This window comes from Lissotriton vulgaris, chromosome 1_1 (genome assembly GCF_964263255.1).
Source record: "Lissotriton vulgaris chromosome 1_1, aLisVul1.2, whole genome shotgun sequence".
NCBI classification, from domain to species: Eukaryota; Metazoa; Chordata; class Amphibia; order Caudata; family Salamandridae; genus Lissotriton; species Lissotriton vulgaris.
Genome location: NC_141685.1, coordinates 228,052,071 through 228,060,349, shown reverse-complemented (window position 1 = coordinate 228,060,349; position 8,279 = coordinate 228,052,071). Strand labels below are relative to the sequence as shown.

Below are 8,279 nucleotides of genomic sequence, written 5' to 3'. Positions count from 1 at the left end.
GGAGAACAAGGAACCAACGGTTTAACAAGTCAAACTTTGAAGAAAGTTCAGATCAAGGAAGCATTACTAGGCAAGTCAGCGAAAGTAGGAACAAATCCAATGATTCTGATGAAGCTGTACCGGCCCAGCACAGGGAAGAGGACTCAAATGGGAGCGACAACGAATTACAACATGGATCGGCAGTAAGAAAAGGGAAACTGGCTGAGCCCTCTTTAAAAGATATTCTGACGACTATTAGAGACTTCCATAAGGTTATAAAAAAAGACAGCGAAAGGAATCATGCTGCAATTCAGAAGCTAGAAGGGGTGGTCAACAAAGTAGGTAGTACTTGTACCAAGATATTAGAAAGGATGACATCTCTAGAAACTCGTACTGAGTATTTAGAGAAAGATGTTGCCTGCCTCCAAAAGCAAGAAAAATCTCAGGAAGGGATCATCAGAGACTTATGTTCAAGGTTGAAGACCAGGAGAATCGCTCCAGAAGAAATAATCTTCGTTTTCTTGGCATCCTGGAAGCCGTGGAGAGGAATGATCCTAGGGGATATATAAGCAATCTTCTGAAAAAAACTGGACTCCTCGCTCTCAATGAATCGCCAAATCAGCAACGTTTCATCTTCCTGCTTCCAGATGCTCCAGCGCCTTCGTAAGATCTTCAAGTGGATCCCTGCCAAGTCCAGGAAAATGGTCACCCATGCCCTCGTCATTAGCAGACTCGACTACGGCAACTCACTCTAGGCCAACACCAACCAGAAACTTCAAAAAAACTACAGAAAAACTAGAATGCATCGGCCACCTGAGAGACCTTCACTAGCTGAAGGCGCGCAACGCCCATTGGACTCAAAGACTCAAAGGGCGTTAGACCCCCCCGCTTCCCCCCCTGTCGTGTGTGTCAGTCCGGGGTGAGACAGCTTCCCGGGCACACACATAGACAGTTTTAATGCTGGTCTGGCGTCCGTCTTATTGCAGCAGCACCCGAGTACTTCACAGGTCTTTAAAAGACCATTTACTTGTTAATGAGGCTTTGTTGTTTTTCACCCCTCCATAGAGCCCCTGCATCTCCACTCTGCCTATTGCTGGAAGAATTGCCCCCCCCCCCCGAAATTTTTATCAGCCCCCCCTGAAAACTGGCTGTAGTTGTGCCTCTGACTAGCTACCTGTCAACATAAGAATCACCTTCAAGGTCCCCATGCATGCTTGCAAAGCCCTCTACAACGCCGGGCCTGCATGCTTCAGCCATCACCTCTCCTTCTACATTCCCACCAGACATCTACCCTCCACCCAACTAGCCCGGCCACCATCCCATGGATCTGCAAGACCACGGCTGGAGAAAGATCTTTCTCTTACCTCACTGCGAAGACTTAGGACTCCCTGCCTCTGCACCTCAGGCAATCACCATCGCTGCCGCAATTCAGGAAAGACCTCAAGACCTGGCTCTTCGACTGAACCGCAGACCTCCCCCTCCCCACTCAGTGCCTAGAGACCCTCACGGGTGAGTAGTCGCGCTTTATAAGATCATTGATGATTGACTGATTGATTGATTGATTGATTGATTGATTGAAGAGATCAGCACAGGGATCGGTCTGAGTAGGCTTGTTTAACGCTCGCTTAGGCACAGGGAGTCTGTGCTATTTCTACAATGCGCCGATGCAATACAGCTGGGTTGGAGAAACCTTACTGCGCATGTCTGTTTGGCTGGCCTGAGACGGCTGACCAAACCAACAAGTTCCCTTAGCAGTGCATGTCACTTCGCCCAATCTGCCATGGCCCGTCCCGCCCTCCCGGCACATGCTGGCTCAGCCAGCAGCTGAAAAATTAAAGAGCAATAAAATATTGCTTTTTTTTTTGCAGCTGCTGGCTCCGAGCCAGTGAGGCGGCGCTCCTTCGCCATTGCGTTGGAGCCACCGATGCCATATCCCTCCTCCCATTCCCGGCCAAAGTCATTGAGAAAGCCGTCAATAGCCAACTCGCCGCCTTCCTAGAATCCAACAACTCCCTCGATCCCACACAATCCGGCTTTCGAGCCAAACACAGCACCGAAACCGCCCTTATTGCAGCAACAGACGACATCCGAATACTACTGGACAACGGAGAAACAGTGGCCCTCATTCTACTCGACCTCTCCGCCGCCTTCGACACTGTCTGTCACAGCACCCTCATTCAATGCCTCAGCAACATCGGCATAAAAGATAAAGCCTTGGACTGGATCATCTCGTTCCTCGCCGGAAGAACCCAGAGAGTCCGCCTCCCCCATTCAAATCAGAGGCCACTGAAGTCATCTGCGGTGTTCCACAAGGATCATCACTTAGTCCCACCCTCTTCAACGTTTACATGAGTCCACTCGCTTCCATCGCGCGCCAACGCAACCTCAACATCATCTCCTACGCTGACGACACCCAGCTGATCCTCTCCCTCACCAAAGACCCCAACACCGCCAAAACCAATCTTCACGAAGGCATGAAAGAAGTAGCCATATGGATGAAAAACAGCCACCTAAAATTGAACTCAGACAAAACGGAAGTGCTCATCCTAGGATCATCCCCCTCTGCCTGGGACGACTCATGGTGGCCTTCAGATCTGGGCTCCGCACCCATACCCACAGATCACGCACGTAACCTAGGCTTCATCCTAGACTCCTCCCTCTCGATGACCAGACAAGTCAACGCCGTCTCATCCTCCTGCTTCAACGTACTTCGTATGCTCAAAAAAATCTTTCATTGGATCCCCACCGAGACAAGAAAGATTGTCACCCACGCACTGGTTACAAGTCGACTAGACTACGGAAACACCCTCTACGCCGGAACTTCAGCCAAACTACAGAAAAAACTCCAGCGCATCCAAAACGCATCGGCGAGACTCATTTTGGACATTCCTCGCCGAGATCACATTACCGGCCACCTGTAAGATCTCCACTGGCTTCCCGTCAACAAGAGAATAACATTCCGACTCCTCACCCACGCACACAAGGCCCTCTACAAACTAGGACCTGATTGCCTCAACACTCGACTATCCTTCTACACCCCCACCCACAGCTAAGATCCTCCAATCTAGGCCTCGCCGCAGTCCCACGTATCCAAAAATCCACCATGGGAGGCAGATCCTTCTCCTACTTGGCGGCCAAGACCTGGAACTCACTCCCCACTCACCTCCGCCTTACACAGAACCACATCTCCTTCAGAAAAGAACTTAAAACCTGGCTTTTCGATGAATAAGGAACCCCCTCCCCAAGCGACTTGAGACCCTCTGGGTGAGTAGTGCGCTATACAAATTCCTGAACTTGAACTTGAACTTGAACTTGAACTTTCTAGTCCTGGCATCTTGCAATGAGGAGTTGGTTCAAACATTGTTTGCCAGGGTGGCGTTTTTTTCCTGTCTGGCCTGCACATTTCATCAAAAAAATTAATTGTTGTGACTGCTAACAGTGATTCCACTGTTAAACCTTGCCTCTCCAGCATACAGTAAAAATGTGTGAGTCACTGGGGGTGAGACAGACTCCAGGCACCTTACTCCCCTGCGCTTCCTTTGTTCCCCCAGGGCTCAGGCCTGATTACAAGTGCCAACGACAAGTGCTTGTTGTTTTGCTCCTGGTTATTACTGTATGCGATGAAGAGGGCACCCTTCCTTACACGCTGGCAGGCCAGGCCTGCAGCATTAACAAGGGAAAAATATGGCATCTGAAAAATTCTGAACCCTCTGGTGCCGGAGTTTTATTGAATGCAATAATCATCACATCCAACAGGGGGTGCTACCAACCAGGGGCTTCGAGGGGGCGCGCTTCAGTGGAAGCATAGAGAGGGACCTTGTTTGCACCTAGAAGTAGAGGACTGTAGTAAAAATGTCCAGCTTTTTTACACCTTCGCTGTGGCGGCTATTCCGCTGTAGCGCTAAGGGGGCAGGGGGGCCGCGCGGCACGCCCATGCTGGTGATGGAACCGCTCCATCATCAGCCTCGGTTGAGCTGTGCTCATGACGGAGTGGTTCCGTCATGGCCCCGCCCGCTTAATGGAACGCCCAGCGCAGGCGCAGAATCTGCGCCGCGCAGGCGCGTCGGGCGGGCCATGACAGAACTGCTCCGTCATCAGCACAGCGCTACTGCGGCTGATGATGGAGCGGTTCCGTCATCAGCACGGAAGTTATTAAGGCTCGCTGTTGGACTTCGTCATGCAACGAGGCTCACACAGTGACCGCTGCTCAGTGACTGTTTACAATTCTGTTTTTTTTTGTGAAATTGCTGTTGTCTCGTAATCCCCATCAGCTTGGATTTACTAAAAAATTACCATGTGTGGCAAATGTTTCTTCTTTACTCTTCACTCATTTCAACCGTATACCTCAATGTATTCACCAAGCAGTATAACAGTTTTCAAAATAATTGATTTCCAATGCTATACACCAGGATGGCCGAGTGGTTAAGGCGTTGGACTTAAGATCCAATGGACATGTGTCCGCGTGGGTTCGAACCCCACTTCTGGTAGAGATTTTATCGTTTCCAAATATAAATTTTACTTGTTACTGTTTGTCCGCAGGACCTGCGACACTATGCAAGGTTTACTTCTTTTCTTTGAAATCATCACTTTTAGGTTATTTGTGTTTTTTTTGTTAGTGCGGAATCAAAGCGCAGCGCCCTCTGGTGTCTGTGGGCGAAGAACGCCTTCAAGATCAGGTTTCTTTTCTAGAACCTAAAGCAGGTTTTATATATATAGATATCTCGCTGAAAAGAGCCGCTGCTCTCTGCTTCCGGTTGCAGCTCGTATATATAAAGAAAGCATAGTTGTTGCTTATCTAGCATATGCAACTAACAAGGATTGGAAAAGTCAATAGTCCTGGTTTAGGTGTAATGTTACTTGTTGTATTATATATCTGGGTGCACACTTAGCCAATCACAGAATTGTAGCTTGCATGCTTTTAAGCCACACCCTCCATTACATCGGTCACGCCCCATAGAGAGACCCCTCAGTTTTCTCATCCCACTTAAAGCCCTGTTAATAACACATAATGCATGAACTGCCAGACCCTATTTAGTAGTCTTCGGGTGGGAGTGGAAGTATAAGTGAGTGATATCGCCGCTAGCTGCCCAAAGAGGCAAAGCTGCTGAACAGTGACTAAGCTTTATACTTCTCATAACTAGAAATACAGCAAAGATAATTGCTTGCTTTTGTCACTTATGTGAAAAATCGTTGAGATTTACAGCACAAGGCTTTGTGTCGCGATGGATAGCGCATTGGACATTGAGTGTCACTCAAAAAGGCATTTGGCCACTGGAATAATGCAATTGAGCAGCCACAGCGAGTTTTGCATAATTGTAGATTTGCGATATGTGCCACATAATCCAACATCTGCTGCGTAATTGCAGATTTTAACAAAAAAAAAGTGTTTCTAGTTCAAACAGTTCAAAAGTTACTAAAAACGCAATGACACGTGCTGCCCCGAAATGGAAGGACCTTTGCAAAGGTTGACTGGTCGCCTTTCTGTAGCTTATTGCTATATTTGGGTGCTAGACTGGTACTAATGAGAAACATCTAATGCCCAGACAGTGTTAACAAGTTTACAGATGACTAATTAATGAAGTAGTACTAGCACAAAATGTGGCACATAATACTGCATAATCCTTTTCTTGCCATGTAGTTTATTTAACCATGCTGCATAATTTGAGCGTCCACTACCACATAATTCTAGCGGCACTGAATATAACGTATTGATCTTGAAGCCTTTCAAGTCATGTTACCAGTTACTAAACTCATACACAATATGCATGTGCACTTGCTTTTTGTATGGGATTACTGAAGGGACTGCAGATACTTGAGCGGCCCATTCTGTATTTACTGATAGCGAGGGTCTACTGCCAGCGTTATCTTCGACTATTTTTGCTCACTTGCATGGGGTCATAGAGAATCACTTTGACTTTGTGCCTGCGCCATATTATGGAAGTGGGCACAGAGGCAAAGATGCTCTTAAGAGAAACACTGACAGTTCATCACAAATATTAGGTGCACCGTCATTGCACTAGAGGTGGGCGAGCTGGTGAAAGCTCGAGCCAGGCTCGAGTCTGAAGTATGGTTCTGGCTCAGCTTGAGGTCCTGTGGGCACCAGGAGCCCTTAATGAACCAAATATTCTTGTGGCTTCTGTCTGCCTTCCTCCCTCTACCCAGTATGTGGCGTTATGACCAGAACTGACGACTTGGTTCGGGTCTTGGTTTTGGCTCAACATCCTGTGTTTCTTGGAAAGTCATGTGGGGCCATATCAACAAGGCCAACAACGCCGCTTTAACAGCCTTTTTCGGCTGAAAAGCGGCAAATTAATTACCTCGCTATCAGCAAGGATGCGCTAATCAGCACGTGTTTCCTTGTGTGAGCCACTGTTCCACTAACACCTTGCATCGCATCTCTAATGAGACGCAAAGAAGGCTTTTCCTCTCACAACAACATGGGAAATATCACTAACTGCACTACTCTCCATCCACAACCTGACCCAGGACACCCATAGCGATACAAAAGCTGTGCTAACCACGGTTATCGCCATCAGCTAATGTCTGCAAAATTTCAGACTTAGCTATATTCATAAACTGAGGTGGATTCTAAGCCTAGGTCCACATCTCCATTCCCTTAGCTCTGTAGTTGTATTGCTGGATTTCCAGCGATGTTCCCTCTTTTTTGTCACTATCGCCGGATTTTCCATCGCCGTGGAGGTAAGCGTTGATGATAACGCGTTATCTCGGCAATCACAAAAAAAAAACCTTTCCTCCCCTCGAAAGATCTTAAACAGACCACTCAGGCATTGGTGCTCTCCAGAATTGACTATGGTATCGCAGCACGGACCGGGACAGCAAAATCCCACCCAGGTCCTCTTACCACTACCCTCAATGCTGCAGCAATAATGGTCACAGGAACAAAGAAATATGAGCACATTTCACCAGCACTCAAGGAACTGAAGTGGCTCCCTATCGACCAACGTGCCAGCTTCCATACTGCTTGCCTCACGCACAAAGCCCTGCACACAGGCAAATCTGAATATCTGGCCACCACACTCAACAGGGTCGGTCTGTCCGGGAACCTCAGAAGTTCCAACACACTTCTACTCATCACACTGAAATCACGGAAACATAAAACCGCAAATAAATCCTTTGCGGGAAATGCAACCAAGATCTGGAACTCCATCCCCCCCCCACATCAGAATGACCACCTCCTTCCCGAAATTCAATATACTACTCAAAGCCCTCTTCCTAGAGCGCTCTCGACCGTAACGAGAAATCCACAAGTGACTGGGGGTAGGACAGCTATCTCCCCTCCTCGATACCCCACAGCCTGAAGATGCGCTCTTGAACTATGTTCCATTTTGCTCTTAAGTTGGTGAACTGCAGATTATTATTTTCCTTTGTCCTCTGTTATAGGTCCCCGTCCAAAATTTCCTGTTCATAACTGAACATGCTGTGAAGCGCATCGATACCTTCAGGTCCAGCTAGCGCAATACAAAACTTCAATAAAAAAAATCCAGCAATAGCCGGCATTAAGCAAATTAAGTGCGCTCTGCGATGTTTATCACAGTTTATTGATGATATGCCCCTTAGTCCCCCCTGACTATAAAAAATTACTATAACTAATGCCCATGTAAAGTACTTCAATACCCTCGAGTCGATTTAGCACTATAAAAAAACTGCCGAAATATACAAAGAGGTAAAAACAAAGCATTAACATAAGGAAAGACAAATAGATACCCTATTCCTGGTTGATCTGTGCAAAGTAAAAACAGAAAAGCTGGACAAATCACTGCTTGCCTGCTTTAATTGTCTGATCTCAGGTAAATATTTTATTTCACCAAAATGTATTTTTCTTCATTATTGTGTATGAAAGCACTTTCAAATATGTGAGTTCAGAATACCAATTGTGCAAAACCTACTATGCTTGATTTTGTTACACTCTAATGTTGCTCTATATTAATTTGGGTCACATGCAGTGTTTAGGTGACAATTGTCTTCCCTTATAGGGCACTAACGGAATCTGGGTGCAGTGATATAGTGTGACTTATTTATAGCAAAGCTTTGCATGAAATACATCTTTTTGAATTTTGAAGCAGCGTTGTCAGATTTTATGCGGTTAGTTGTGTGATCTAGATAGCATCAAAAAGGAGGAAGGTACCCCTATAGAGTTTACAGGGAGGGGGTATATTTGAAAAACCTTAAGGACATAAACCCTGTTACACAGTGCTACAAAAGAGAGAAACCTATTAAACACAGCAATAATTTTGCTTATATGTAAGCAAAAAGACAGAGTCTACTTTCACAGACTTCAT

General features: G+C 46.6%; 1 non-coding gene across 1 annotated transcript; it reads left to right on the top strand.

Annotated features, from left to right (window-relative positions):
- The first annotated feature begins 4,383 nt into the window (after nucleotides 1–4,383).
- TRNAL-UAA (transfer RNA leucine (anticodon UAA)) lies at nucleotides 4,384–4,466 on the top strand. Its single transcript has one exon. It is a non-coding gene; the product is annotated as a tRNA-Leu (tRNA).
- The last annotated feature ends 3,813 nt before the right edge of the window (nucleotides 4,467–8,279 follow it).